Below are 23,392 nucleotides of genomic sequence, written 5' to 3'. Positions count from 1 at the left end.
ATTTTGATGAAGTCCGGCTTGATAGTAAACGGGAAGGAGGCAGGAGAAGGCAGGTACCACTTTCCGAAGAGCATGGCTTCCGACTTCCCGCAGTTGACTTTTGCCCCTGAAGCGCGTCCGAACTCCTCGCAGGTCTGGACGAGTGCAGTCACCGAACTCTGGTCAGCGCAGAAGACGGTCACGTCGTCCATGTACAGCGAGCATTTGACCTCGAAGTGTCCTGGACCTGGTGCGGTGATCCCTCTGATCTCTCCATTCTGCCGGATAGCCTCTGCGAAGAGCTCTATAACACAAACAAAAAGGAGAGGTGAAAGAGGACAGCCTTGTCTAACCCCCGACGATACAGGAAAGGGGTCAGTCTTCCAGCCGTTCACCAGCACCGAGCTGTAAATGTCGCAATACATCAGGTTAACATACAAACAGAACAACCTGCCAAGCCGCAGCCTACGCAGAGCCTTACCCATGAATTCGTGAGAGACCCGGTCAAAAGCCTTCTCCTGATCCAGACTGACCAGGGCCGCGTGTGTACGGCGGCTTTGCATGTAATGCACCGTGTCCCTCACCAGGGCAAGACTGTCGGCCACCCTACGGCCAGGAATGCCGCAGGTTTGGTCCGATCCGATGATCTGTCCGATGACAACCTTCAGTCTGTTGGCCAATACTTTGGCGAGGATCTTGTAGTCCACGTTCAGGAGAGAGATGGGACGCCAGTTTTTCAGGTCACATCTCTCTCCCTTCCGCTTATACAAGATCGTGATCATGCCTTCTCTCAAGGACGGTGGCATTCTACCCTCCACCACCATCTCCTCATAGAGCTCCAGCAGGTCCGGACAGATCAAGTCCCCCAGCGCTACATAGAGCTCTGCTGGGAGACCATCACTGCCCGGGGTCCTGCCAGGTCTGAAGGATTTAGCGGCAGAGAGCAGTTCCTCCACCGTCAGGGGTACATCCATAGCCTCCGTACCTGCAGGATCAAGATGATTAGTGATACCTGACAGGAATTTATCGGCGGCTTCGGGGTCAGTGGTTTTCCGGGAGTAGAGGCTTCGGTAGTAGTCTGTGACGACTCCCATCACCTCCTTCTTCCCAGAATGCATGTTTCCGGTCTCATCTCGGAGTTCCTTCAGGGGCGTGTGGCCGGCATGGAGTTTCCTGAAAAAGAACGAGTTACATTTCTCACCCTTCTCCAGGTTCTCCACCTTGGAACGAAAGACAATTCGCTTGGATTCCTCCTCAAAGTGCCTTTTCAGGCCCTTTTTGGCTTCCTCCAGCTCCTTCCTGACGTCCCAGCCGCATTGAAGGAGGTCTTGCAGGGATCGCAGCTGACGCTGCATCTCTCTGAAGTCTCTCTTCCTCTCACACGCCTGTTGACGACTTTTTGCCTGAAAGAAACAACGAAATTCAACTTTAACATATTCCCACCAGTCACAGGTTTTGTCAAAGAAAACTTTATCATTCCTCCAAACAATATAGGCGTCTCTAAGTTCCGCCAGTACCTCCTCTCTTTCCAGCAGGGCACAATTCAGCTTCCAGGAGCCAGGGCCGGGAGGAAAACCGTGGCCGATGGCACCCTGGAAGAGAATGGCCCTGTGGTCAGAGAAGAAGCAGGGGACCATGGAGTGCCCATGCTGCTTGACTGCCCGGGAGGTGAACACAAAGTCAATCCGAGAACGAAGTGAGCCATCGGGTCGGCTCCATGAATAGTTCACAGAGCCGATCCCCATGGAGCCCACAACGTCCTGCAAGGATGCTTCGGTTACCATCTCGATAAGCAGTTTGGAACTGACATCCAGTTTGATTGAAGTGCCGGAACTTCGTCCATCCTCTTCGATGGGGCAGTTGAAGTCCCCGGCCATCACCACTGCCCTAGTGGTGGCGAGCTGGGTCCGCAGGGTCTGGAATAGTTCCAGGCGCTCAGCCTTCATAGGGGGAGCGTACACGTTGATGAGCCTAATCGGCTCTCCTGCCCAGGAACCGTCTACGACCAACAAGCGGCCGCAGGCGAGCTCCTGGACAGAGTCAACAGTAAATACGCTTCCCCTAATCAGGATGGCAACCCCTGCAGATTTACAGTCGCCCCCACCAGACCAGTAGGACGGGCCATGGGTCCACTGCCTGGCCAGATGATGGTATGACCTGGAAGAGGGGAGAGTACATTCCTGCAGCATAAATACATCACTCGACTGCTTGGAAAGAAAAGTTAGCACCATCTGACATCTAGTCCTATCTCTAACACTCCTCACATTGAGGCTAAAGATGTTAAGTTTAGCAGCCATGGGGGAGAATAAAGAAGGTTAGTGCAAACGATACACCTTAGTTACCAGTCCGGTCGGGCGGATCCTCCTCTCCTGGCGGGTCCGAAAGATCCAGCAGGCCCTCTGACAAAAATTGTTCCAGGATTGTAGCCACCTGGATGTCTGTTGTGAAGTCGATGACCTCAGGTTCAGACACGAGTTCCTCCACCATCTGCTCCATTTCCTCCTGCTGCGCAAGGGAATCTTCGCAGATTTCTACGACTTGTCGCTTTGAGGACTCAGCAGCTGGGCTGTCCCTCACCTTTCTCTTCCTCTGGATGGCACCTGAGGAGACAAGAGGGGGAAAATCCTCCAGGGAGAGGACTCCAGCAGCTGGAGGGGAAGATGTTAGTGCTGCTGGAGCTGGGGAGAAGGGAGGCTGGGTTGGGAGAGGTGCAGGTGACAGGACCACTGAGATGGGTGGGTAGGAGAAGGTGAGAGCCTCAGTGGGGGTGACAGGGGTTGGGGACGGGGGGGTGGGGAGGGCCGGGCGAGGGAGGGTGGGAAGGGTAGGGCGAGGGAGGGCCGGGAGACGGGGGGGAGGGACTGTCGTCTTCTTACCATCCTTCTTATTCCCGGTCTTCTGCGCCGCTGGAGCTCTGGCTGGGGCGGGGTTCCCTCTGGCCGGAGCTTTCGCCGCTACAGTTGCCCAGGATCGATCCCTCTTCGGGCAGTCCTTGTAGGAGTGGGCTGCTTGTCCGCAGAGGTTGCACATTGTCCGTTTCGGGCAGTCTTTGGTCTCGTGTCCTGTTACCCGGCAGTTCTTGCAGGCGTCCTCCTTGCAGTCCTTCACCGAATGACCCTTCTTGCTGCATCTCCTGCAGATCTGCGGCATGTCCGGGTAGTAGATGAGGCCGTAGGAGTTGCCCAGCGAGAATGACTGGGGCAGGTGCTGGAGGCCGTCTTCCGCGCTCGAATCCTTGTTCAGTCGGACGATTACCGACCACTTGCCAGTCCAGAAGCCGAGTCCGTTCAGGATGTGGGTGGGTTCCCTCACCACTGTGCAGAACCGCTTCAGGAGCGTGGTGATGTCTTTGCCGGGGGTGTGTGGGTTCCGCATTGAGACCGTCACCCGCCTTTCCTCTCTTTGGACAGGGCAGTTGCCCACAAAGCGAGAGAAAGGGGATTCAGGCCTCGCCGCTTTCACCATCTCCCAGTACCTTCTGCAGATGTTGATCGAAGCGAAGGTCACGAAGAACATCCCGGTCATGAAGGCCTGGATGCTGATGGTCTCCGGCTTAGCGAAGCCCTGGTCCAGGAGCATCTTCTGGCAGAACACTTCTTCCGTCATGTCCGGCACTCTCCCGTCCACCTCCTTCAGCTTCAGGGCCACAGTCTGCTTCATCCAGGGCTCCAGGGTTGGAGCAGCCTGGTTCGGCTTCCTGGTGGCCTGTTGGCTTGAGGAGGCTTCAGGAGGAGATGTCCTGGCCTGGGTCGGCTCATCTGGTCCATCAGCCTTCTTCTTCTGGGTGGCAGGGTTGCTGGTTGAGGCCATGGCTTCTTCCAGCTGTTCCTGTCGCTTGGGGAGGATCTTCGATAGCTCTTTCCCGAAGGGGGCGGAGCTATGCAAATCTTCTCCTTGCTGGCCGAGGTTCTTCCACGAAATTTCTTCCGCAGCGGTTCCTCGTCGAGCTTCTTCTTCTGCGGCCGAGCTTCTTCGAAGATCCCCTTCAGCAGCGGCTCTTCTCCAAAGTTCTCCTTCTTCTTCCCGGCAGCGATCTCCCGGAGCTTCTTCCCCGATGGCGGCTTCTCCCTTCTGGATCGTCGTCTTCGCTGGTTCTTCTCCGCAGTTCGTCGCCGGCTTCGTCTGGAACGCTCTTGGATCGCTAAGCTAGTGTTTATAGCCCCCAGTGGTTCTCCGAGCTATCTATCCTTACAAGGACTGATAAGAACAGATACTACACTTGATCTTAGCCAAAAGGCCGAGAAGCGATAACCCGAACGGCCCTTGCCTTGCCCGAGCCTGTCCCATACTGCTGTTCACCCCTTGCAGCGATTCAGCCTACTCCTAGGCAATTCCATGGGGCCCTGCAGGCTCACACACATTTACAGCTACTAAGCGGGAGGTGAATAAAGGCCGGAGAGGAAGCCAGACAGGATTTGCTTCTTTTGCTTGCACCACAATGCAGTGCTGAAAGAGGAGGAATCTACATAAAAACGCCTTCCTGGCAACGCCCAAATGCCCTCCTGCCATGCAGATAAACACTGGCAGCGGCAGCAAGTGCATGCCCACAGCCACCCCTTGTTCCTTCACACCTTGTATCAGCTTTAATCCAGTCCTGTGCTGCCTGCTGAGCAGCACTGAACAACACTGCCTGGGCCCAGGCTTTTATCTCTGAGGCAGGCCCCATTATGATGTCAGAAAGCTGGCTCTGGAATCCTGAGGGCTCCACTATGACACGTGCAAAGTTCCGTCTGAACTTTATATAAGACTGTGAGGCTCAGTCAGTCACTCAGTGTTGCCTGAGAGGGCAACACTGCAACAGCCGGCCGCCAGGCTGTCTTTTTTTTGCACATTTATTTGCCTCCAGGAGGCCACAAGAGGGAGACAAGGGACTGCAAAATGGAAAATAGGCATCCACCAACTTTACAGACAACTTCTCTTTGCTCCTACAACCTCCATCCTTGCACAGTTTGTTATTCTTCCAGGTAACATAGTAACAAATCCAAATTGCTGCTCTCTTTGTAGGCAAGCAAGGGTTTGTTGCAACTGCAATTCTTACTTCTTCTTGAAATGTAGGGACGACAGTACATTCCATCACATCCACCTAGTGTACACAGGTAGGTCCATTGTGGCGGGTAGGCGGCTGGCTGCTTTAATGGCTGTTTGCTGTTCCCCTACTCCACTCCACTCCACTATTTGACTGTGGTGCTGCATCAATCAGTGGCTGGCTCAGGTGCAGCTCTTTAACTTACCTAGGAGGGAGGGAGGGAGGGAGGGCGGAGAGAAGACAAGGAAGGTGAATGAGCTGTTCCAATGTGAAATGCCGGAAACACAGAAACACAGAAGACACACACACACACACACACAACAAGAGGTGGCAATGTATTCATTAATTGCATTTAATAAATGAGCTCATTATCACACATGACTGTACAAATGCATTGTCCAACAGGTGTTGAAATAATGGGATTAAAAGGGGAGATCCCTTCAGAAAGACAGAAACAATGGCAAAGAGAAAAAACACTTTTGGAATCTGATTTTAGTCAACACATAAGGGAAGGGTGCACCGGTCCTGGAAATACTGCAATACCAGGTCAATGCGTGGAGTGGACAGAGCAAGCTCTATTTCCATCTCCCTGTTCTAAAAATCCATTTAATATATGGTCCCCAGATAGGGGACGTATCAGATATTAAACTGATAAGAACAGATACTACACTTGATCTTAGCCAAAAGGCCGAGAAGCGATAACCCGAGCGGCCCTTGCCTTGCCCGAGCCTGTCCCATACTGCTGTTCACCCCTTGCAGCGATTCAGCCTACTCCTAGGCAATTCCATGGGGCCCTGCAGGCTCACACACATTTACAGCTACTAAGCGGGAGGTGAATAAAGGCCGGAGAGGAAGCCAGACAGGATTTGCTTCTTTTGCTTGCACCACAATGCAGTGCTGAAAGAGGAGGAATCTACATAAAAACGCCTTCCTGGCAACGCCCAAATGCCCTCCTGCCATGCAGATAAACACTGGCAGCGGCAGCAAGTGCATGCCCACAGCCACCCCTTGTTCCTTCACACCTTGTATCAGCTTTAATCCAGTCCTGTGCTGCCTGCTGAGCAGCACTGAACAACACTGCCTGGGCCCAGGCTTTTATCTCTGAGGCAGGCCCCATTATGATGTCAGAAAGCTGGCTCTGGAATCCTGAGGGCTCCACTATGACACGTGCAAAGTTCCGTCTGAACTTTATATAAGACTGTGAGGCTCAGTCAGTCACTCAGTGTTGCCTGAGAGGGCAACACTGCAACAGCCGGCCGCCAGGCTGTCTTTTTTTTGCACATTTATTTGCCTCCAGGAGGCCACAAGAGGGAGACAAGGGACTGCAAAATGGAAAATAGGCATCCACCAACTTTACAGACAACTTCTCTTTGCTCCTACAACCTCCATCCTTGCACAGTTTGTTATTCTTCCAGGTAACATAGTAACAAATCCAAATTGCTGCTCTCTTTGTAGGCAAGCAAGGGTTTGTTGCAACTGCAATTCTTACTTCTTCTTGAAATGTAGGGACGACAGTACATTCCATCACATCCACCTAGTGTACACAGGTAGGTCCATTGTGGCGGGTAGGCGGCTGGCTGCTTTAATGGCTGTTTGCTGTTCCCCTACTCCACTCCACTCCACTATTTGACTGTGGTGCTGCATCAATCAGTGGCTGGCTCAGGTGCAGCTCTTTAACTTACCTAGGAGGGAGGGAGGGAGGGAGGGCGGAGAGAAGACAAGGAAGGTGAATGAGCTGTTCCAATGTGAAATGCCGGAAACACAGAAACACAGAAGACACACACACACACACACACAACAAGAGGTGGCAATGTATTCATTAATTGCATTTAATAAATGAGCTCATTATCACACATGACTGTACAAATGCATTGTCCAACAGGTGTTGAAATAATGGGATTAAAAGGGGAGATCCCTTCAGAAAGACAGAAACAATGGCAAAGAGAAAAAACACTTTTGGAATCTGATTTTAGTCAACACATAAGGGAAGGGTGCACCGGTCCTGGAAATACTGCAATACCAGGTCAATGCGTGGAGTGGACAGAGCAAGCTCTATTTCCATCTCCCTGTTCTAAAAATCCATTTAATATATGGTCCCCAGATAGGGGACGTATCAGATATTAAACTGATAAGAACAGATACTACACTTGATCTTAGCCAAAAGGCCGAGAAGCGATAACCCGAGCGGCCCTTGCCTTGCCCGAGCCTGTCCCATACTGCTGTTCACCCCTTGCAGCGATTCAGCCTACTCCTAGGCAATTCCATGGGGCCCTGCAGGCTCACACACATTTACAGCTACTAAGCGGGAGGTGAATAAAGGCCGGAGAGGAAGCCAGACAGGATTTGCTTCTTTTGCTTGCACCACAATGCAGTGCTGAAAGAGGAGGAATCTACATAAAAACGCCTTCCTGGCAACGCCCAAATGCCCTCCTGCCATGCAGATAAACACTGGCAGCGGCAGCAAGTGCATGCCCACAGCCACCCCTTGTTCCTTCACACCTTGTATCAGCTTTAATCCAGTCCTGTGCTGCCTGCTGAGCAGCACTGAACAACACTGCCTGGGCCCAGGCTTTTATCTCTGAGGCAGGCCCCATTATGATGTCAGAAAGCTGGCTCTGGAATCCTGAGGGCTCCACTATGACACGTGCAAAGTTCCGTCTGAACTTTATATAAGACTGTGAGGCTCAGTCAGTCACTCAGTGTTGCCTGAGAGGGCAACACTGCAACAGCCGGCCGCCAGGCTGTCTTTTTTTTGCACATTTATTTGCCTCCAGGAGGCCACAAGAGGGAGACAAGGGACTGCAAAATGGAAAATAGGCATCCACCAACTTTACAGACAACTTCTCTTTGCTCCTACAACCTCCATCCTTGCACAGTTTGTTATTCTTCCAGGTAACATAGTAACAAATCCAAATTGCTGCTCTCTTTGTAGGCAAGCAAGGGTTTGTTGCAACTGCAATTCTTACTTCTTCTTGAAATGTAGGGACGACAGTACATTCCATCACATCCACCTAGTGTACACAGGTAGGTCCATTGTGGCGGGTAGGCGGCTGGCTGCTTTAATGGCTGTTTGCTGTTCCCCTACTCCACTCCACTCCACTATTTGACTGTGGTGCTGCATCAATCAGTGGCTGGCTCAGGTGCAGCTCTTTAACTTACCTAGGAGGGAGGGAGGGAGGGAGGGCGGAGAGAAGACAAGGAAGGTGAATGAGCTGTTCCAATGTGAAATGCCGGAAACACAGAAACACAGAAGACACACACACACACACACACAACAAGAGGTGGCAATGTATTCATTAATTGCATTTAATAAATGAGCTCATTATCACACATGACTGTACAAATGCATTGTCCAACAGGTGTTGAAATAATGGGATTAAAAGGGGAGATCCCTTCAGAAAGACAGAAACAATGGCAAAGAGAAAAAACACTTTTGGAATCTGATTTTAGTCAACACATAAGGGAAGGGTGCACCGGTCCTGGAAATACTGCAATACCAGGTCAATGCGTGGAGTGGACAGAGCAAGCTCTATTTCCATCTCCCTGTTCTAAAAATCCATTTAATATATGGTCCCCAGATAGGGGACGTATCAGATATTAAACTGATAAGAACAGATACTACACTTGATCTTAGCCAAAAGGCCGAGAAGCGATAACCCGAGCGGCCCTTGCCTTGCCCGAGCCTGTCCCATACTGCTGTTCACCCCTTGCAGCGATTCAGCCTACTCCTAGGCAATTCCATGGGGCCCTGCAGGCTCACACACATTTACAGCTACTAAGCGGGAGGTGAATAAAGGCCGGAGAGGAAGCCAGACAGGATTTGCTTCTTTTGCTTGCACCACAATGCAGTGCTGAAAGAGGAGGAATCTACATAAAAACGCCTTCCTGGCAACGCCCAAATGCCCTCCTGCCATGCAGATAAACACTGGCAGCGGCAGCAAGTGCATGCCCACAGCCACCCCTTGTTCCTTCACACCTTGTATCAGCTTTAATCCAGTCCTGTGCTGCCTGCTGAGCAGCACTGAACAACACTGCCTGGGCCCAGGCTTTTATCTCTGAGGCAGGCCCCATTATGATGTCAGAAAGCTGGCTCTGGAATCCTGAGGGCTCCACTATGACACGTGCAAAGTTCCGTCTGAACTTTATATAAGACTGTGAGGCTCAGTCAGTCACTCAGTGTTGCCTGAGAGGGCAACACTGCAACAGCCGGCCGCCAGGCTGTCTTTTTTTTGCACATTTATTTGCCTCCAGGAGGCCACAAGAGGGAGACAAGGGACTGCAAAATGGAAAATAGGCATCCACCAACTTTACAGACAACTTCTCTTTGCTCCTACAACCTCCATCCTTGCACAGTTTGTTATTCTTCCAGGTAACATAGTAACAAATCCAAATTGCTGCTCTCTTTGTAGGCAAGCAAGGGTTTGTTGCAACTGCAATTCTTACTTCTTCTTGAAATGTAGGGACGACAGTACATTCCATCACATCCACCTAGTGTACACAGGTAGGTCCATTGTGGCGGGTAGGCGGCTGGCTGCTTTAATGGCTGTTTGCTGTTCCCCTACTCCACTCCACTCCACTATTTGACTGTGGTGCTGCATCAATCAGTGGCTGGCTCAGGTGCAGCTCTTTAACTTACCTAGGAGGGAGGGAGGGAGGGAGGGCGGAGAGAAGACAAGGAAGGTGAATGAGCTGTTCCAATGTGAAATGCCGGAAACACAGAAACACAGAAGACACACACACACACACACACAACAAGAGGTGGCAATGTATTCATTAATTGCATTTAATAAATGAGCTCATTATCACACATGACTGTACAAATGCATTGTCCAACAGGTGTTGAAATAATGGGATTAAAAGGGGAGATCCCTTCAGAAAGACAGAAACAATGGCAAAGAGAAAAAACACTTTTGGAATCTGATTTTAGTCAACACATAAGGGAAGGGTGCACCGGTCCTGGAAATACTGCAATACCAGGTCAATGCGTGGAGTGGACAGAGCAAGCTCTATTTCCATCTCCCTGTTCTAAAAATCCATTTAATATATGGTCCCCAGATAGGGGACGTATCAGATATTAAACTGATAAGAACAGATACTACACTTGATCTTAGCCAAAAGGCCGAGAAGCGATAACCCGAGCGGCCCTTGCCTTGCCCGAGCCTGTCCCATACTGCTGTTCACCCCTTGCAGCGATTCAGCCTACTCCTAGGCAATTCCATGGGGCCCTGCAGGCTCACACACATTTACAGCTACTAAGCGGGAGGTGAATAAAGGCCGGAGAGGAAGCCAGACAGGATTTGCTTCTTTTGCTTGCACCACAATGCAGTGCTGAAAGAGGAGGAATCTACATAAAAACGCCTTCCTGGCAACGCCCAAATGCCCTCCTGCCATGCAGATAAACACTGGCAGCGGCAGCAAGTGCATGCCCACAGCCACCCCTTGTTCCTTCACACCTTGTATCAGCTTTAATCCAGTCCTGTGCTGCCTGCTGAGCAGCACTGAACAACACTGCCTGGGCCCAGGCTTTTATCTCTGAGGCAGGCCCCATTATGATGTCAGAAAGCTGGCTCTGGAATCCTGAGGGCTCCACTATGACACGTGCAAAGTTCCGTCTGAACTTTATATAAGACTGTGAGGCTCAGTCAGTCACTCAGTGTTGCCTGAGAGGGCAACACTGCAACAGCCGGCCGCCAGGCTGTCTTTTTTTTGCACATTTATTTGCCTCCAGGAGGCCACAAGAGGGAGACAAGGGACTGCAAAATGGAAAATAGGCATCCACCAACTTTACAGACAACTTCTCTTTGCTCCTACAACCTCCATCCTTGCACAGTTTGTTATTCTTCCAGGTAACATAGTAACAAATCCAAATTGCTGCTCTCTTTGTAGGCAAGCAAGGGTTTGTTGCAACTGCAATTCTTACTTCTTCTTGAAATGTAGGGACGACAGTACATTCCATCACATCCACCTAGTGTACACAGGTAGGTCCATTGTGGCGGGTAGGCGGCTGGCTGCTTTAATGGCTGTTTGCTGTTCCCCTACTCCACTCCACTCCACTATTTGACTGTGGTGCTGCATCAATCAGTGGCTGGCTCAGGTGCAGCTCTTTAACTTACCTAGGAGGGAGGGAGGGAGGGAGGGCGGAGAGAAGACAAGGAAGGTGAATGAGCTGTTCCAATGTGAAATGCCGGAAACACAGAAACACAGAAGACACACACACACACACACACAACAAGAGGTGGCAATGTATTCATTAATTGCATTTAATAAATGAGCTCATTATCACACATGACTGTACAAATGCATTGTCCAACAGGTGTTGAAATAATGGGATTAAAAGGGGAGATCCCTTCAGAAAGACAGAAACAATGGCAAAGAGAAAAAACACTTTTGGAATCTGATTTTAGTCAACACATAAGGGAAGGGTGCACCGGTCCTGGAAATACTGCAATACCAGGTCAATGCGTGGAGTGGACAGAGCAAGCTCTATTTCCATCTCCCTGTTCTAAAAATCCATTTAATATATGGTCCCCAGATAGGGGACGTATCAGATATTAAACTGATAAGAACAGATACTACACTTGATCTTAGCCAAAAGGCCGAGAAGCGATAACCCGAGCGGCCCTTGCCTTGCCCGAGCCTGTCCCATACTGCTGTTCACCCCTTGCAGCGATTCAGCCTACTCCTAGGCAATTCCATGGGGCCCTGCAGGCTCACACACATTTACAGCTACTAAGCGGGAGGTGAATAAAGGCCGGAGAGGAAGCCAGACAGGATTTGCTTCTTTTGCTTGCACCACAATGCAGTGCTGAAAGAGGAGGAATCTACATAAAAACGCCTTCCTGGCAACGCCCAAATGCCCTCCTGCCATGCAGATAAACACTGGCAGCGGCAGCAAGTGCATGCCCACAGCCACCCCTTGTTCCTTCACACCTTGTATCAGCTTTAATCCAGTCCTGTGCTGCCTGCTGAGCAGCACTGAACAACACTGCCTGGGCCCAGGCTTTTATCTCTGAGGCAGGCCCCATTATGATGTCAGAAAGCTGGCTCTGGAATCCTGAGGGCTCCACTATGACACGTGCAAAGTTCCGTCTGAACTTTATATAAGACTGTGAGGCTCAGTCAGTCACTCAGTGTTGCCTGAGAGGGCAACACTGCAACAGCCGGCCGCCAGGCTGTCTTTTTTTTGCACATTTATTTGCCTCCAGGAGGCCACAAGAGGGAGACAAGGGACTGCAAAATGGAAAATAGGCATCCACCAACTTTACAGACAACTTCTCTTTGCTCCTACAACCTCCATCCTTGCACAGTTTGTTATTCTTCCAGGTAACATAGTAACAAATCCAAATTGCTGCTCTCTTTGTAGGCAAGCAAGGGTTTGTTGCAACTGCAATTCTTACTTCTTCTTGAAATGTAGGGACGACAGTACATTCCATCACATCCACCTAGTGTACACAGGTAGGTCCATTGTGGCGGGTAGGCGGCTGGCTGCTTTAATGGCTGTTTGCTGTTCCCCTACTCCACTCCACTCCACTATTTGACTGTGGTGCTGCATCAATCAGTGGCTGGCTCAGGTGCAGCTCTTTAACTTACCTAGGAGGGAGGGAGGGAGGGAGGGCGGAGAGAAGACAAGGAAGGTGAATGAGCTGTTCCAATGTGAAATGCCGGAAACACAGAAACACAGAAGACACACACACACACACACACAACAAGAGGTGGCAATGTATTCATTAATTGCATTTAATAAATGAGCTCATTATCACACATGACTGTACAAATGCATTGTCCAACAGGTGTTGAAATAATGGGATTAAAAGGGGAGATCCCTTCAGAAAGACAGAAACAATGGCAAAGAGAAAAAACACTTTTGGAATCTGATTTTAGTCAACACATAAGGGAAGGGTGCACCGGTCCTGGAAATACTGCAATACCAGGTCAATGCGTGGAGTGGACAGAGCAAGCTCTATTTCCATCTCCCTGTTCTAAAAATCCATTTAATATATGGTCCCCAGATAGGGGACGTATCAGATATTAAACTGATAAGAACAGATACTACACTTGATCTTAGCCAAAAGGCCGAGAAGCGATAACCCGAGCGGCCCTTGCCTTGCCCGAGCCTGTCCCATACTGCTGTTCACCCCTTGCAGCGATTCAGCCTACTCCTAGGCAATTCCATGGGGCCCTGCAGGCTCACACACATTTACAGCTACTAAGCGGGAGGTGAATAAAGGCCGGAGAGGAAGCCAGACAGGATTTGCTTCTTTTGCTTGCACCACAATGCAGTGCTGAAAGAGGAGGAATCTACATAAAAACGCCTTCCTGGCAACGCCCAAATGCCCTCCTGCCATGCAGATAAACACTGGCAGCGGCAGCAAGTGCATGCCCACAGCCACCCCTTGTTCCTTCACACCTTGTATCAGCTTTAATCCAGTCCTGTGCTGCCTGCTGAGCAGCACTGAACAACACTGCCTGGGCCCAGGCTTTTATCTCTGAGGCAGGCCCCATTATGATGTCAGAAAGCTGGCTCTGGAATCCTGAGGGCTCCACTATGACACGTGCAAAGTTCCGTCTGAACTTTATATAAGACTGTGAGGCTCAGTCAGTCACTCAGTGTTGCCTGAGAGGGCAACACTGCAACAGCCGGCCGCCAGGCTGTCTTTTTTTTGCACATTTATTTGCCTCCAGGAGGCCACAAGAGGGAGACAAGGGACTGCAAAATGGAAAATAGGCATCCACCAACTTTACAGACAACTTCTCTTTGCTCCTACAACCTCCATCCTTGCACAGTTTGTTATTCTTCCAGGTAACATAGTAACAAATCCAAATTGCTGCTCTCTTTGTAGGCAAGCAAGGGTTTGTTGCAACTGCAATTCTTACTTCTTCTTGAAATGTAGGGACGACAGTACATTCCATCACATCCACCTAGTGTACACAGGTAGGTCCATTGTGGCGGGTAGGCGGCTGGCTGCTTTAATGGCTGTTTGCTGTTCCCCTACTCCACTCCACTCCACTATTTGACTGTGGTGCTGCATCAATCAGTGGCTGGCTCAGGTGCAGCTCTTTAACTTACCTAGGAGGGAGGGAGGGAGGGAGGGCGGAGAGAAGACAAGGAAGGTGAATGAGCTGTTCCAATGTGAAATGCCGGAAACACAGAAACACAGAAGACACACACACACACACACACAACAAGAGGTGGCAATGTATTCATTAATTGCATTTAATAAATGAGCTCATTATCACACATGACTGTACAAATGCATTGTCCAACAGGTGTTGAAATAATGGGATTAAAAGGGGAGATCCCTTCAGAAAGACAGAAACAATGGCAAAGAGAAAAAACACTTTTGGAATCTGATTTTAGTCAACACATAAGGGAAGGGTGCACCGGTCCTGGAAATACTGCAATACCAGGTCAATGCGTGGAGTGGACAGAGCAAGCTCTATTTCCATCTCCCTGTTCTAAAAATCCATTTAATATATGGTCCCCAGATAGGGGACGTATCAGATATTAAACTGATAAGAACAGATTTTTTGATTGAAAATTGCTTTATTGACAATCAATCGTCATCATACAAACATTACTGCGACGCAGCGCAAGCCATGAAGCAGCAAATAATAAATAATAACAGTCGTCAAACATAACATGACAGTATAATACACAGTACAGGCTAGCCTATGCTATACATTACACCACATGCTACACTAACATTCTTGCATTCACTAAAGCCAAACAACAAAGCATTACAGACAAGCGATGGGATAGGGGAGTGGGTAGGAGGGGATAGGGAAGGGGGAAATCATAGGCCCGAAGCTTTATTGAAAGACAACACACAAGAAGGGAGAGTGGGGGGAAGGGGAGTATCAGTCCTCTTCCTCATCGACGTCCGGGCTGTCCCAGGTGGAATAGTCTCTGAGCAGGCTGTGGATCAGCCTGCGGCAGTCCTGGACGGACACACTCTCTCTCCGCAAAATCAGACGGTTCCTGGCAAACCATATAGCGTCCTTAAAGCAGTTCATAAGGCGCCAGGCTTCCTGGATTGCTCCATCCGTGGTATTCCCAGGAAATAGTCCATAAAGTACCGAGCGGTACGACAGTCTGTTCCTGGGTACTGAGTCCTTGAGTTCATGTTCCAAGGCTTTCAACAGACCCTGTGCAAAGGGGCACTGCCAGAAAATGTGCAAAGATGTTTCCTCCGTGAAGGGGCACCTGGGGCAGTACCGGGTCTTGCACAGGTTGCGGGCATGCATGAATGACCTAAGAGGCAGTCCTCCCTGGATGGCCATCCATGAAATGTCCTTGTGCCCGTTGGTCAACCTGCCAGATGACACGTTAGTCCAAACAGTCTCCAACGTGTCGGCATGAAGCCCTGGAACAGACTCCAGTGAGTCCTTTGCTCTGATGTGCTTGTGGATCGTCTTAGGTTTCCACAAGTCGGGCTTAAGACCCTCCAGTTGATGCTCCCTCACAAACCGGACGACATCTCCGTAGAACCAGGGAGCGTGCCAGTTGTAAGGGAAGGAGCTGTCCCACTTGTCCCAGCCAAAACCTCGCCAGAGGGGAAGGAGGAAGTAGCGGGACATGGCCTTGCCCGCAGAGCCGTTTGCTGTCCTCAGAGTCCTACGAACACAGTCACATGCAAAAGCGATCCGCAGCAGAGTGGGAATGTCGGGTATACCCTTCCCACCTTTGCGGGGCTCCTTGTACATAACAGTCCGCTTTACTCTGTCCATTTTCGAGCCCCAGATGAAGCGAAACACAGTCCTGGTAATGGCCCTCGAGACCGTTGCAAGAGGGGGCCATGCCTGTGCAGTGTATTGTAGCACAGGCAAGACTTCGTTACGCAGGACCATTGCTTTGCCCTCAATAGTGAGTTGTCTGAGGCTCCACAGTCCGATCCTTTGGTTGACTTTGGCCAAGCGTTCTTCCCACGACTTTAGGGCTGCACCTTCCTTACCGAACCAGACTCCCAGAATTTTGATGAAGTCCGGCTTGATAGTAAACGGGAAGGAGGCAGGAGAAGGCAGGTACCACTTTCCGAAGAGCATGGCTTCCGACTTCCCGCAGTTGACTTTTGCCCCTGAAGCGCGTCCGAACTCCTCGCAGGTCTGGACGAGTGCAGTCACCGAACTCTGGTCAGCGCAGAAGACGGTCACGTCGTCCATGTACAGCGAGCATTTGACCTCGAAGTGTCCTGGACCTGGTGCGGTGATCCCTCTGATCTCTCCATTCTGCCGGATAGCCTCTGCGAAGAGCTCTATAACACAAACAAAAAGGAGAGGTGAAAGAGGACAGCCTTGTCTAACCCCCGACGATACAGGAAAGGGGTCAGTCTTCCAGCCGTTCACCAGCACCGAGCTGTAAATGTCGCAATACATCAGGTTAACATACAAACAGAACAACCTGCCAAGCCGCAGCCTACGCAGAGCCTTACCCATGAATTCGTGAGAGACCCGGTCAAAAGCCTTCTCCTGATCCAGACTGACCAGGGCCGCGTGTGTACGGCGGCTTTGCATGTAATGCACCGTGTCCCTCACCAGGGCAAGACTGTCGGCCACCCTACGGCCAGGAATGCCGCAGGTTTGGTCCGATCCGATGATCTGTCCGATGACAACCTTCAGTCTGTTGGTCAATACTTTGGCGAGGATCTTGTAGTCCACGTTCAGGAGAGAGATGGGACGCCAGTTTTTCAGGTCACATCTCTCCCCCTTCCGCTTATACAAGATCGTGATCATGCCTTCTCTCAAGGACGGTGGCATTCTACCCTCCACCACCATCTCCTCATAGAGCTCCAGCAGGTCCGGACAGATCAGGTCCCCCAGCGCCACATAGAGCTCTGCTGGGAGACCATCACTGCCCGGGGTCCTGCCGGGTCTGAAGGATTTAGCGGCAGAGAGCAGTTCCTCCACCGTCAGGGGTACATCCATAGCCTCCGTACCTGCAGGATCAAGATGATTAGTGATACCTGACAGGAATTTATCGGCGGCTTCGGGGTCAGTGGTTTTCCGGGAGTAGAGGCTTCGGTAGTAGTCTGTGACGACTCCCATCACCTCCTTCTTCCCAGAATGCATGTTTCCGGTCTCATCTCGGAGTTCCTTCAGGGGCGTGTGGCCGGCATGGAGTTTCCTGAAAAAGAACGAGTTACATTTCTCACCCTTCTCCAGGTTCTCCACCTTGGAGCGAAAGACAATTCGCTTGGATTCCTCCTCAAAGTGCCTTTTCAGGCCCTTTTTGGCTTCCTCCAGCTCCTTCCTGACGTCCCAGCCGCATTGAAGGAGGTCTTGCAGGGATCGCAGCTGACGCTGCATCTCTCTGAAGTCTCTCTTCCTCTCACACGCCTGTTGACGACTTTTTGCCTGAAAGAAACAACGAAATTCAACTTTAACATATTCCCACCAGTCACAGGTTTTGTCAAAGAAAACTTTATCATTCCTCCAAACAATATAGGCGTCTCTAAGTTCCGCCAGTACCTCCTCTCTTTCCAGCAGGGCACAATTCAGCTTCCAGGAGCCAGGGCCGGGAGGAAAACCGTGGCCGATGGCACCCTGGAAGAGAATGGCCCTGTGGTCAGAGAAGAAGCAGGGGACCATGGAGTGCCCATGCTGCTTGACTGCCCGGGAGGTGAACACAAAGTCAATCCGAGAACGAAGTGAGCCATCGGGTCGGCTCCATGAATAGTTCACAGAGCCGATCCCCATGGAGCCCACAACGTCCTGCAAGGATGCTTCGGTCACCATCTCGATAAGCAGTTTGGAACTGACATCCAGCTTGATTGAAGTGCCGGAACTTCGTCCATCCTCTTCGATGAGGCAGTTGAAGTCCCCGGCCATCACCACTGCCCTAGTGGTGGCGAGCTGGGTCCGCAGGGTCTGGAATAGTTCCAGGCGCTCAGCCTTCATAGGGGGGGCGTACACGTTGATGAGCCTAATCGGCTCTCCTGCCCAGGAACCGTCTACGACCAACAAGCGGCCGCAGGCGAGCTCCTGGACAGAGTCAACAGTAAATACGCCTCCCCTAATCAGGATGGCAACCCCTGCAGACTTACAGTCGCCCCCACCAGACCAGTAGGACGGGCCATGGGTCCACTGCCTGGCCAGATGATGGTATGACCTGGAAGAGGGGAGAGTACATTCCTGCAGCATAAATACATCACTCGACTGCTTGGAAAGAAAAGTTAGCACCATCTGACATCTAGTCCTATCTCTAACACTCCTCACATTGAGGCTAAAGATGTTAAGTTTAGCAGCCATGGGGGAGAATAAAGAAGGTTAGTGCAAACGATACACCTTAGTTACCAGTCCGGTCGGGCGGATCCTCCTCGCCTGGCGGGTCCGAAAGATCCAGCAGGCCCTCTGACAGAAATTGTTCCAGGATTGTAGCCACCTGGATGTCTGTTGTGAAGTCGATGACCTCAGGTTCAGACACGAGTTCCTCCACCATCTGCTCCATTTCCTCCTGCTGCGCAAGGGAGTCTTCGCAGATTTCCACGACTTGTCGCTTTGAGGACTCAGCCGCTGGGCTGTCCCTCACCTTTCTCTTCCTCTGGATGGCACCTGAGGAGACAAGAGGGGGAAAATCCTCCAGGGAGAGGACTCCAGCAGCTGGAGGGGAAGATGTTAGTGCTGCTGGAGCTGGGGAGAAGGGAGGCTGGGTTGGGAGAGGTGCAGGTGACAGGACCACTGAGATGGGTGGGTAGGAGAAGGTGAGAGCCTCAGTGGGGGTGACAGGGGTTGGGGACGGGGGGGTGGGGAGGGCCGGGCGAGGGAGGGTGGGAAGGGTAGGGCGAGGGAGGGCCGGGAGGCGGGGGGGAGGGACTGTCGTCTTCTTACCATCCTTCTTATTCCCGGTCTTCTGCGCCGCTGGAGCTCTGGTTGGGGCGGGGTTCCCTCTGGCCGGAGCTTTCGCCGCTACAGTTGCCCAGGATCGATCCCTCTTCGGGCAGTCCTTGTAAGAGTGGGCTGCTTGTCCGCAGAGGTTGCACATTGTCCGTTTCGGGCAGTCTTTGGTCTCGTGTCCTGTTACCCGGCAGTTCTTGCAGGCGTCCTCCTTGCAGTCCTTCACCGAATGACCCTTCTTGCTGCATCTCCTGCAGATCTGCGGCATGTCCGGGTAGTAGATGAGGCCGTAGGAGTTGCCCAGCGAGAATGACTGGGGTAGGTGCTGGAGGCCATCTTCCGCGCTCGAATCTTTGTTCAGTCGGACGATTACCGACCACTTGCCAGTCCAGAAGCCGAGTCCGTTCAGGATGTGGGTGGGTTCCCTCACCACTGTGCAGAACCGCTTCAGGAGCGTGGTGATGTCTTTGCCGGGGGTGTGTGGGTTCCGCATTGAGACCGTCACCCGCCTTTCCTCTCTTTGGACAGGGCAGTTGCCCACAAAGCGAGAGAAAGGGGATTCAGGCCTCGCCGCTTTCACCATCTCCCAGTACCTTCTGCAGATGTTGATCGAAGCAAAGGTCACGAAGAACATCCCGGTCATGAAGGCCTGGATGCTGATGGTCTCCGGCTTAGCGAAGCCCTGGTCCAGGAGCATCTTCTGGCAGAACACTTCTTCCGTCATGTCCGGCACTCTCCCGTCCACCTCCTTCAGCTTCAGGGCCACCGTCTGCTTCATCCAGGGCTCCAGGGTTGGAGCAGCCTGGTTCGGCTTCCTGGTGGCCTGTTGGCTTGAGGAGGCTTCAGGAGGAGATGTCCTGGCCTGGGTCGGCTCACCTGGTCCATCAGCCTTCTTCTTCTGGGTGGCAGGGTTGCTGGTTGAGGCCATGGCTTCTTCCAGCTGTTCCTGTCGCTTGGGGAGGATCTTCGATAGCTCTTTCCCGAAGGGGGCGGAGCTATGCAAATCTTCTCCTTGCTGGCCGAGGTTCTTCCACGAAATTTCTTCCGCAGCGGTTCCTCGTCGAGCTTTTTCTGCGGCCGAGCTTCTTCGAAGATCCCCTTCAGCAGCGGCTCTTCTCCGAAGTTCTCCTTCTTCTTCCCGGCAGCGATCTCCCGGAGCTTCTTCCCCGATGGCGGCTTCTCCCTTCTGGATCGTCGTCTTCGCTGGTTCTTCTCCGCAGTTCGTCGCCGGCTTCGTCTGGAACGCTCTTGGATCGCTAAGCTAGTGTTTATAGCCCCCAGTGGTTCTCCGAGCTATCTATCCTTACAAGGACTGATAAGAACAGATACTACACTTGATCTTAGCCAAAAGGCCGAGAAGCGATAACCCGAGCGGCCCTTGCCTTGCCCGAGCCTGTCCCATACTGCTGTTCACCCCTTGCAGCGATTCAGCCTACTCCTAGGCAATTCCATGGGGCCCTGCAGGCTCACACACATTTACAGCTACTAAGCGGGAGGTGAATAAAGGCCGGAGAGGAAGCCAGACAGGATTTGCTTCTTTTGCTTGCACCACAATGCAGTGCTGAAAGAGGAGGAATCTACATAAAAACGCCTTCCTGGCAACGCCCAAATGCCCTCCTGCCATGCAGATAAACACTGGCAGCGGCAGCAAGTGCATGCCCACAGCCACCCCTTGTTCCTTCACACCTTGTATCAGCTTTAATCCAGTCCTGTGCTGCCTGCTGAGCAGCACTGAACAACACTGCCTGGGCCCAGGCTTTTATCTCTGAGGCAGGCCCCATTATGATGTCAGAAAGCTGGCTCTGGAATCCTGAGGGCTCCACTATGACACGTGCAAAGTTCCGTCTGAACTTTATATAAGACTGTGAGGCTCAGTCAGTCACTCAGTGTTGCCTGAGAGGGCAACACTGCAACAGCCGGCCGCCAGGCTGTCTTTTTTTTGCACATTTATTTGCCTCCAGGAGGCCACAAGAGGGAGACAAGGGACTGCAAAATGGAAAATAGGCATCCACCAACTTTACAGACAACTTCTCTTTGCTCCTACAACCTCCATCCTTGCACAGTTTGTTATTCTTCCAGGTAACATAGTAACAAATCCAAATTGCTGCTCTCTTTGTAGGCAAGCAAGGGTTTGTTGCAACTGCAATTCTTACTTCTTCTTGAAATGTAGGGACGACAGTACATTCCATCACATCCACCTAGTGTACACAGGTAGGTCCATTGTGGCGGGTAGGCGGCTGGCTGCTTTAATGGCTGTTTGCTGTTCCCCTACTCCACTCCACTCCACTATTTGACTGTGGTGCTGCATCAATCAGTGGCTGGCTCAGGTGCAGCTCTTTAACTTACCTAGGAGGGAGGGAGGGAGGGAGGGCGGAGAGAAGACAAGGAAGGTGAATGAGCTGTTCCAATGTGAAATGCCGGAAACACAGAAACACAGAAGACACACACACACACACACACAACAAGAGGTGGCAATGTATTCATTAATTGCATTTAATAAATGAGCTCATTATCACACATGACTGTACAAATGCATTGTCCAACAGGTGTTGAAATAATGGGATTAAAAGGGGAGATCCCTTCAGAAAGACAGAAACAATGGCAAAGAGAAAAAACACTTTTGGAATCTGATTTTAGTCAACACATAAGGGAAGGGTGCACCGGTCCTGGAAATACTGCAATACCAGGTCAATGCGTGGAGTGGACAGAGCAAGCTCTATTTCCATCTCCCTGTTCTAAAAATCCATTTAATATATGGTCCCCAGATAGGGGACGTATCAGATATTAAACTGATAAGAACAGATACTACACTTGATCTTAGCCAAAAGGCCGAGAAGCGATAACCCGAGCGGCCCTTGCCTTGCCCGAGCCTGTCCCATACTGCTGTTCACCCCTTGCAGCGATTCAGCCTACTCCTAGGCAATTCCATGGGGCCCTGCAGGCTCACACACATTTACAGCTACTAAGCGGGAGGTGAATAAAGGCCGGAGAGGAAGCCAGACAGGATTTGCTTCTTTTGCTTGCACCACAATGCAGTGCTGAAAGAGGAGGAATCTACATAAAAACGCCTTCCTGGCAACGCCCAAATGCCCTCCTGCCATGCAGATAAACACTGGCAGCGGCAGCAAGTGCATGCCCACAGCCACCCCTTGTTCCTTCACACCTTGTATCAGCTTTAATCCAGTCCTGTGCTGCCTGCTGAGCAGCACTGAACAACACTGCCTGGGCCCAGGCTTTTATCTCTGAGGCAGGCCCCATTATGATGTCAGAAAGCTGGCTCTGGAATCCTGAGGGCTCCACTATGACACGTGCAAAGTTCCGTCTGAACTTTATATAAGACTGTGAGGCTCAGTCAGTCACTCAGTGTTGCCTGAGAGGGCAACACTGCAACAGCCGGCCGCCAGGCTGTCTTTTTTTTGCACATTTATTTGCCTCCAGGAGGCCACAAGAGGGAGACAAGGGACTGCAAAATGGAAAATAGGCATCCACCAACTTTACAGACAACTTCTCTTTGCTCCTACAACCTCCATCCTTGCACAGTTTGTTATTCTTCCAGGTAACATAGTAACAAATCCAAATTGCTGCTCTCTTTGTAGGCAAGCAAGGGTTTGTTGCAACTGCAATTCTTACTTCTTCTTGAAATGTAGGGACGACAGTACATTCCATCACATCCACCTAGTGTACACAGGTAGGTCCATTGTGGCGGGTAGGCGGCTGGCTGCTTTAATGGCTGTTTGCTGTTCCCCTACTCCACTCCACTCCACTATTTGACTGTGGTGCTGCATCAATCAGTGGCTGGCTCAGGTGCAGCTCTTTAACTTACCTAGGAGGGAGGGAGGGAGGGAGGGCGGAGAGAAGACAAGGAAGGTGAATGAGCTGTTCCAATGTGAAATGCCGGAAACACAGAAACACAGAAGACACACACACACACACACACACACACACAACAAGAGGTGGCAATGTATTCATTAATTGCATTTAATAAATGAGCTCATTATCACACATGACTGTACAAATGCATTGTCCAACAGGTGTTGAAATAATGGGATTAAAAGGGGAGATCCCTTCAGAAAGACAGAAACAATGGCAAAGAGAAAAAACACTTTTGGAATCTGATTTTAGTCAACACATAAGGGAAGGGTGCACCGGTCCTGGAAATACTGCAATACCAGGTCAATGCGTGGAGTGGACAGAGCAAGCTCTATTTCCATCTCCCTGTTCTAAAAATCCATTTAATATATGGTCCCCAGATAGGGGACGTATCAGATATTAAACTGATAAGAACAGATACTACACTTGATCTTAGCCAAAAGGCCGAGAAGCGATAACCCGAGCGGCCCTTGCCTTGCCCGAGCCTGTCCCATACTGCTGTTCACCCCTTGCAGCGATTCAGCCTACTCCTAGGCAATTCCATGGGGCCCTGCAGGCTCACACACATTTACAGCTACTAAGCGGGAGGTGAATAAAGGCCGGAGAGGAAGCCAGACAGGATTTGCTTCTTTTGCTTGCACCACAATGCAGTGCTGAAAGAGGAGGAATCTACATAAAAACGCCTTC

At 51.1% G+C, this 23,392-nt stretch overlaps 9 non-coding genes and 2 pseudogenes across 9 annotated transcripts; all 11 read right to left on the bottom strand.

The window, feature by feature from the left end:
- Nucleotides 1-4,126: 4,126 nt before the first annotated feature.
- On the bottom strand, nt 4,127-4,228 carry LOC142727973 (U2 spliceosomal RNA; annotated as a pseudogene).
- Nucleotides 4,229-5,514: 1,286 nt separating this feature from the next.
- On the bottom strand, nt 5,515-5,705 carry LOC142727983 (U2 spliceosomal RNA). The gene has a single exon (XR_012877394.1). It is a non-coding gene; the product is annotated as a U2 spliceosomal RNA (small nuclear RNA).
- Nucleotides 5,706-6,991: 1,286 nt separating this feature from the next.
- Nucleotides 6,992-7,182, bottom strand: LOC142727975 (U2 spliceosomal RNA). Its single transcript, XR_012877392.1, has one exon. It is a non-coding gene; the product is annotated as a U2 spliceosomal RNA (small nuclear RNA).
- A 1,286-nt stretch (nt 7,183-8,468) lies between these two features.
- On the bottom strand, nt 8,469-8,659 carry LOC142727962 (U2 spliceosomal RNA). The gene has a single exon (XR_012877387.1). It is a non-coding gene; the product is annotated as a U2 spliceosomal RNA (small nuclear RNA).
- Nucleotides 8,660-9,945: 1,286 nt separating this feature from the next.
- LOC142728028 (U2 spliceosomal RNA) lies at nt 9,946-10,136 on the bottom strand. The gene has a single exon (XR_012877435.1). It is a non-coding gene; the product is annotated as a U2 spliceosomal RNA (small nuclear RNA).
- Nucleotides 10,137-11,422: 1,286 nt separating this feature from the next.
- LOC142728016 (U2 spliceosomal RNA) lies at nt 11,423-11,613 on the bottom strand. The gene has a single exon (XR_012877424.1). It is a non-coding gene; the product is annotated as a U2 spliceosomal RNA (small nuclear RNA).
- A 1,286-nt stretch (nt 11,614-12,899) lies between these two features.
- LOC142728004 (U2 spliceosomal RNA) lies at nt 12,900-13,090 on the bottom strand. Its single transcript, XR_012877413.1, has one exon. It is a non-coding gene; the product is annotated as a U2 spliceosomal RNA (small nuclear RNA).
- Nucleotides 13,091-14,376: 1,286 nt separating this feature from the next.
- LOC142728027 (U2 spliceosomal RNA) lies at nt 14,377-14,564 on the bottom strand. The gene has a single exon (XR_012877434.1). It is a non-coding gene; the product is annotated as a U2 spliceosomal RNA (small nuclear RNA).
- Nucleotides 14,565-20,097: 5,533 nt separating this feature from the next.
- Nucleotides 20,098-20,199, bottom strand: LOC142727972 (U2 spliceosomal RNA; annotated as a pseudogene).
- A 1,286-nt stretch (nt 20,200-21,485) lies between these two features.
- On the bottom strand, nt 21,486-21,676 carry LOC142727992 (U2 spliceosomal RNA). The gene has a single exon (XR_012877402.1). It is a non-coding gene; the product is annotated as a U2 spliceosomal RNA (small nuclear RNA).
- A 1,294-nt stretch (nt 21,677-22,970) lies between these two features.
- Nucleotides 22,971-23,161, bottom strand: LOC142727955 (U2 spliceosomal RNA). The gene has a single exon (XR_012877381.1). It is a non-coding gene; the product is annotated as a U2 spliceosomal RNA (small nuclear RNA).
- Nucleotides 23,162-23,392: the final 231 nt, after the last annotated feature.

Source organism: Rhinoderma darwinii, unplaced genomic scaffold, assembly GCF_050947455.1.
Source record: "Rhinoderma darwinii isolate aRhiDar2 unplaced genomic scaffold, aRhiDar2.hap1 Scaffold_658, whole genome shotgun sequence".
Lineage (NCBI taxonomy): Eukaryota > Metazoa > Chordata > Amphibia > Anura > Rhinodermatidae > Rhinoderma > Rhinoderma darwinii.
The sequence above is the reverse complement of the archived record's forward strand: the minus strand, read 5'-3'. Positions and strand labels throughout refer to the sequence as shown.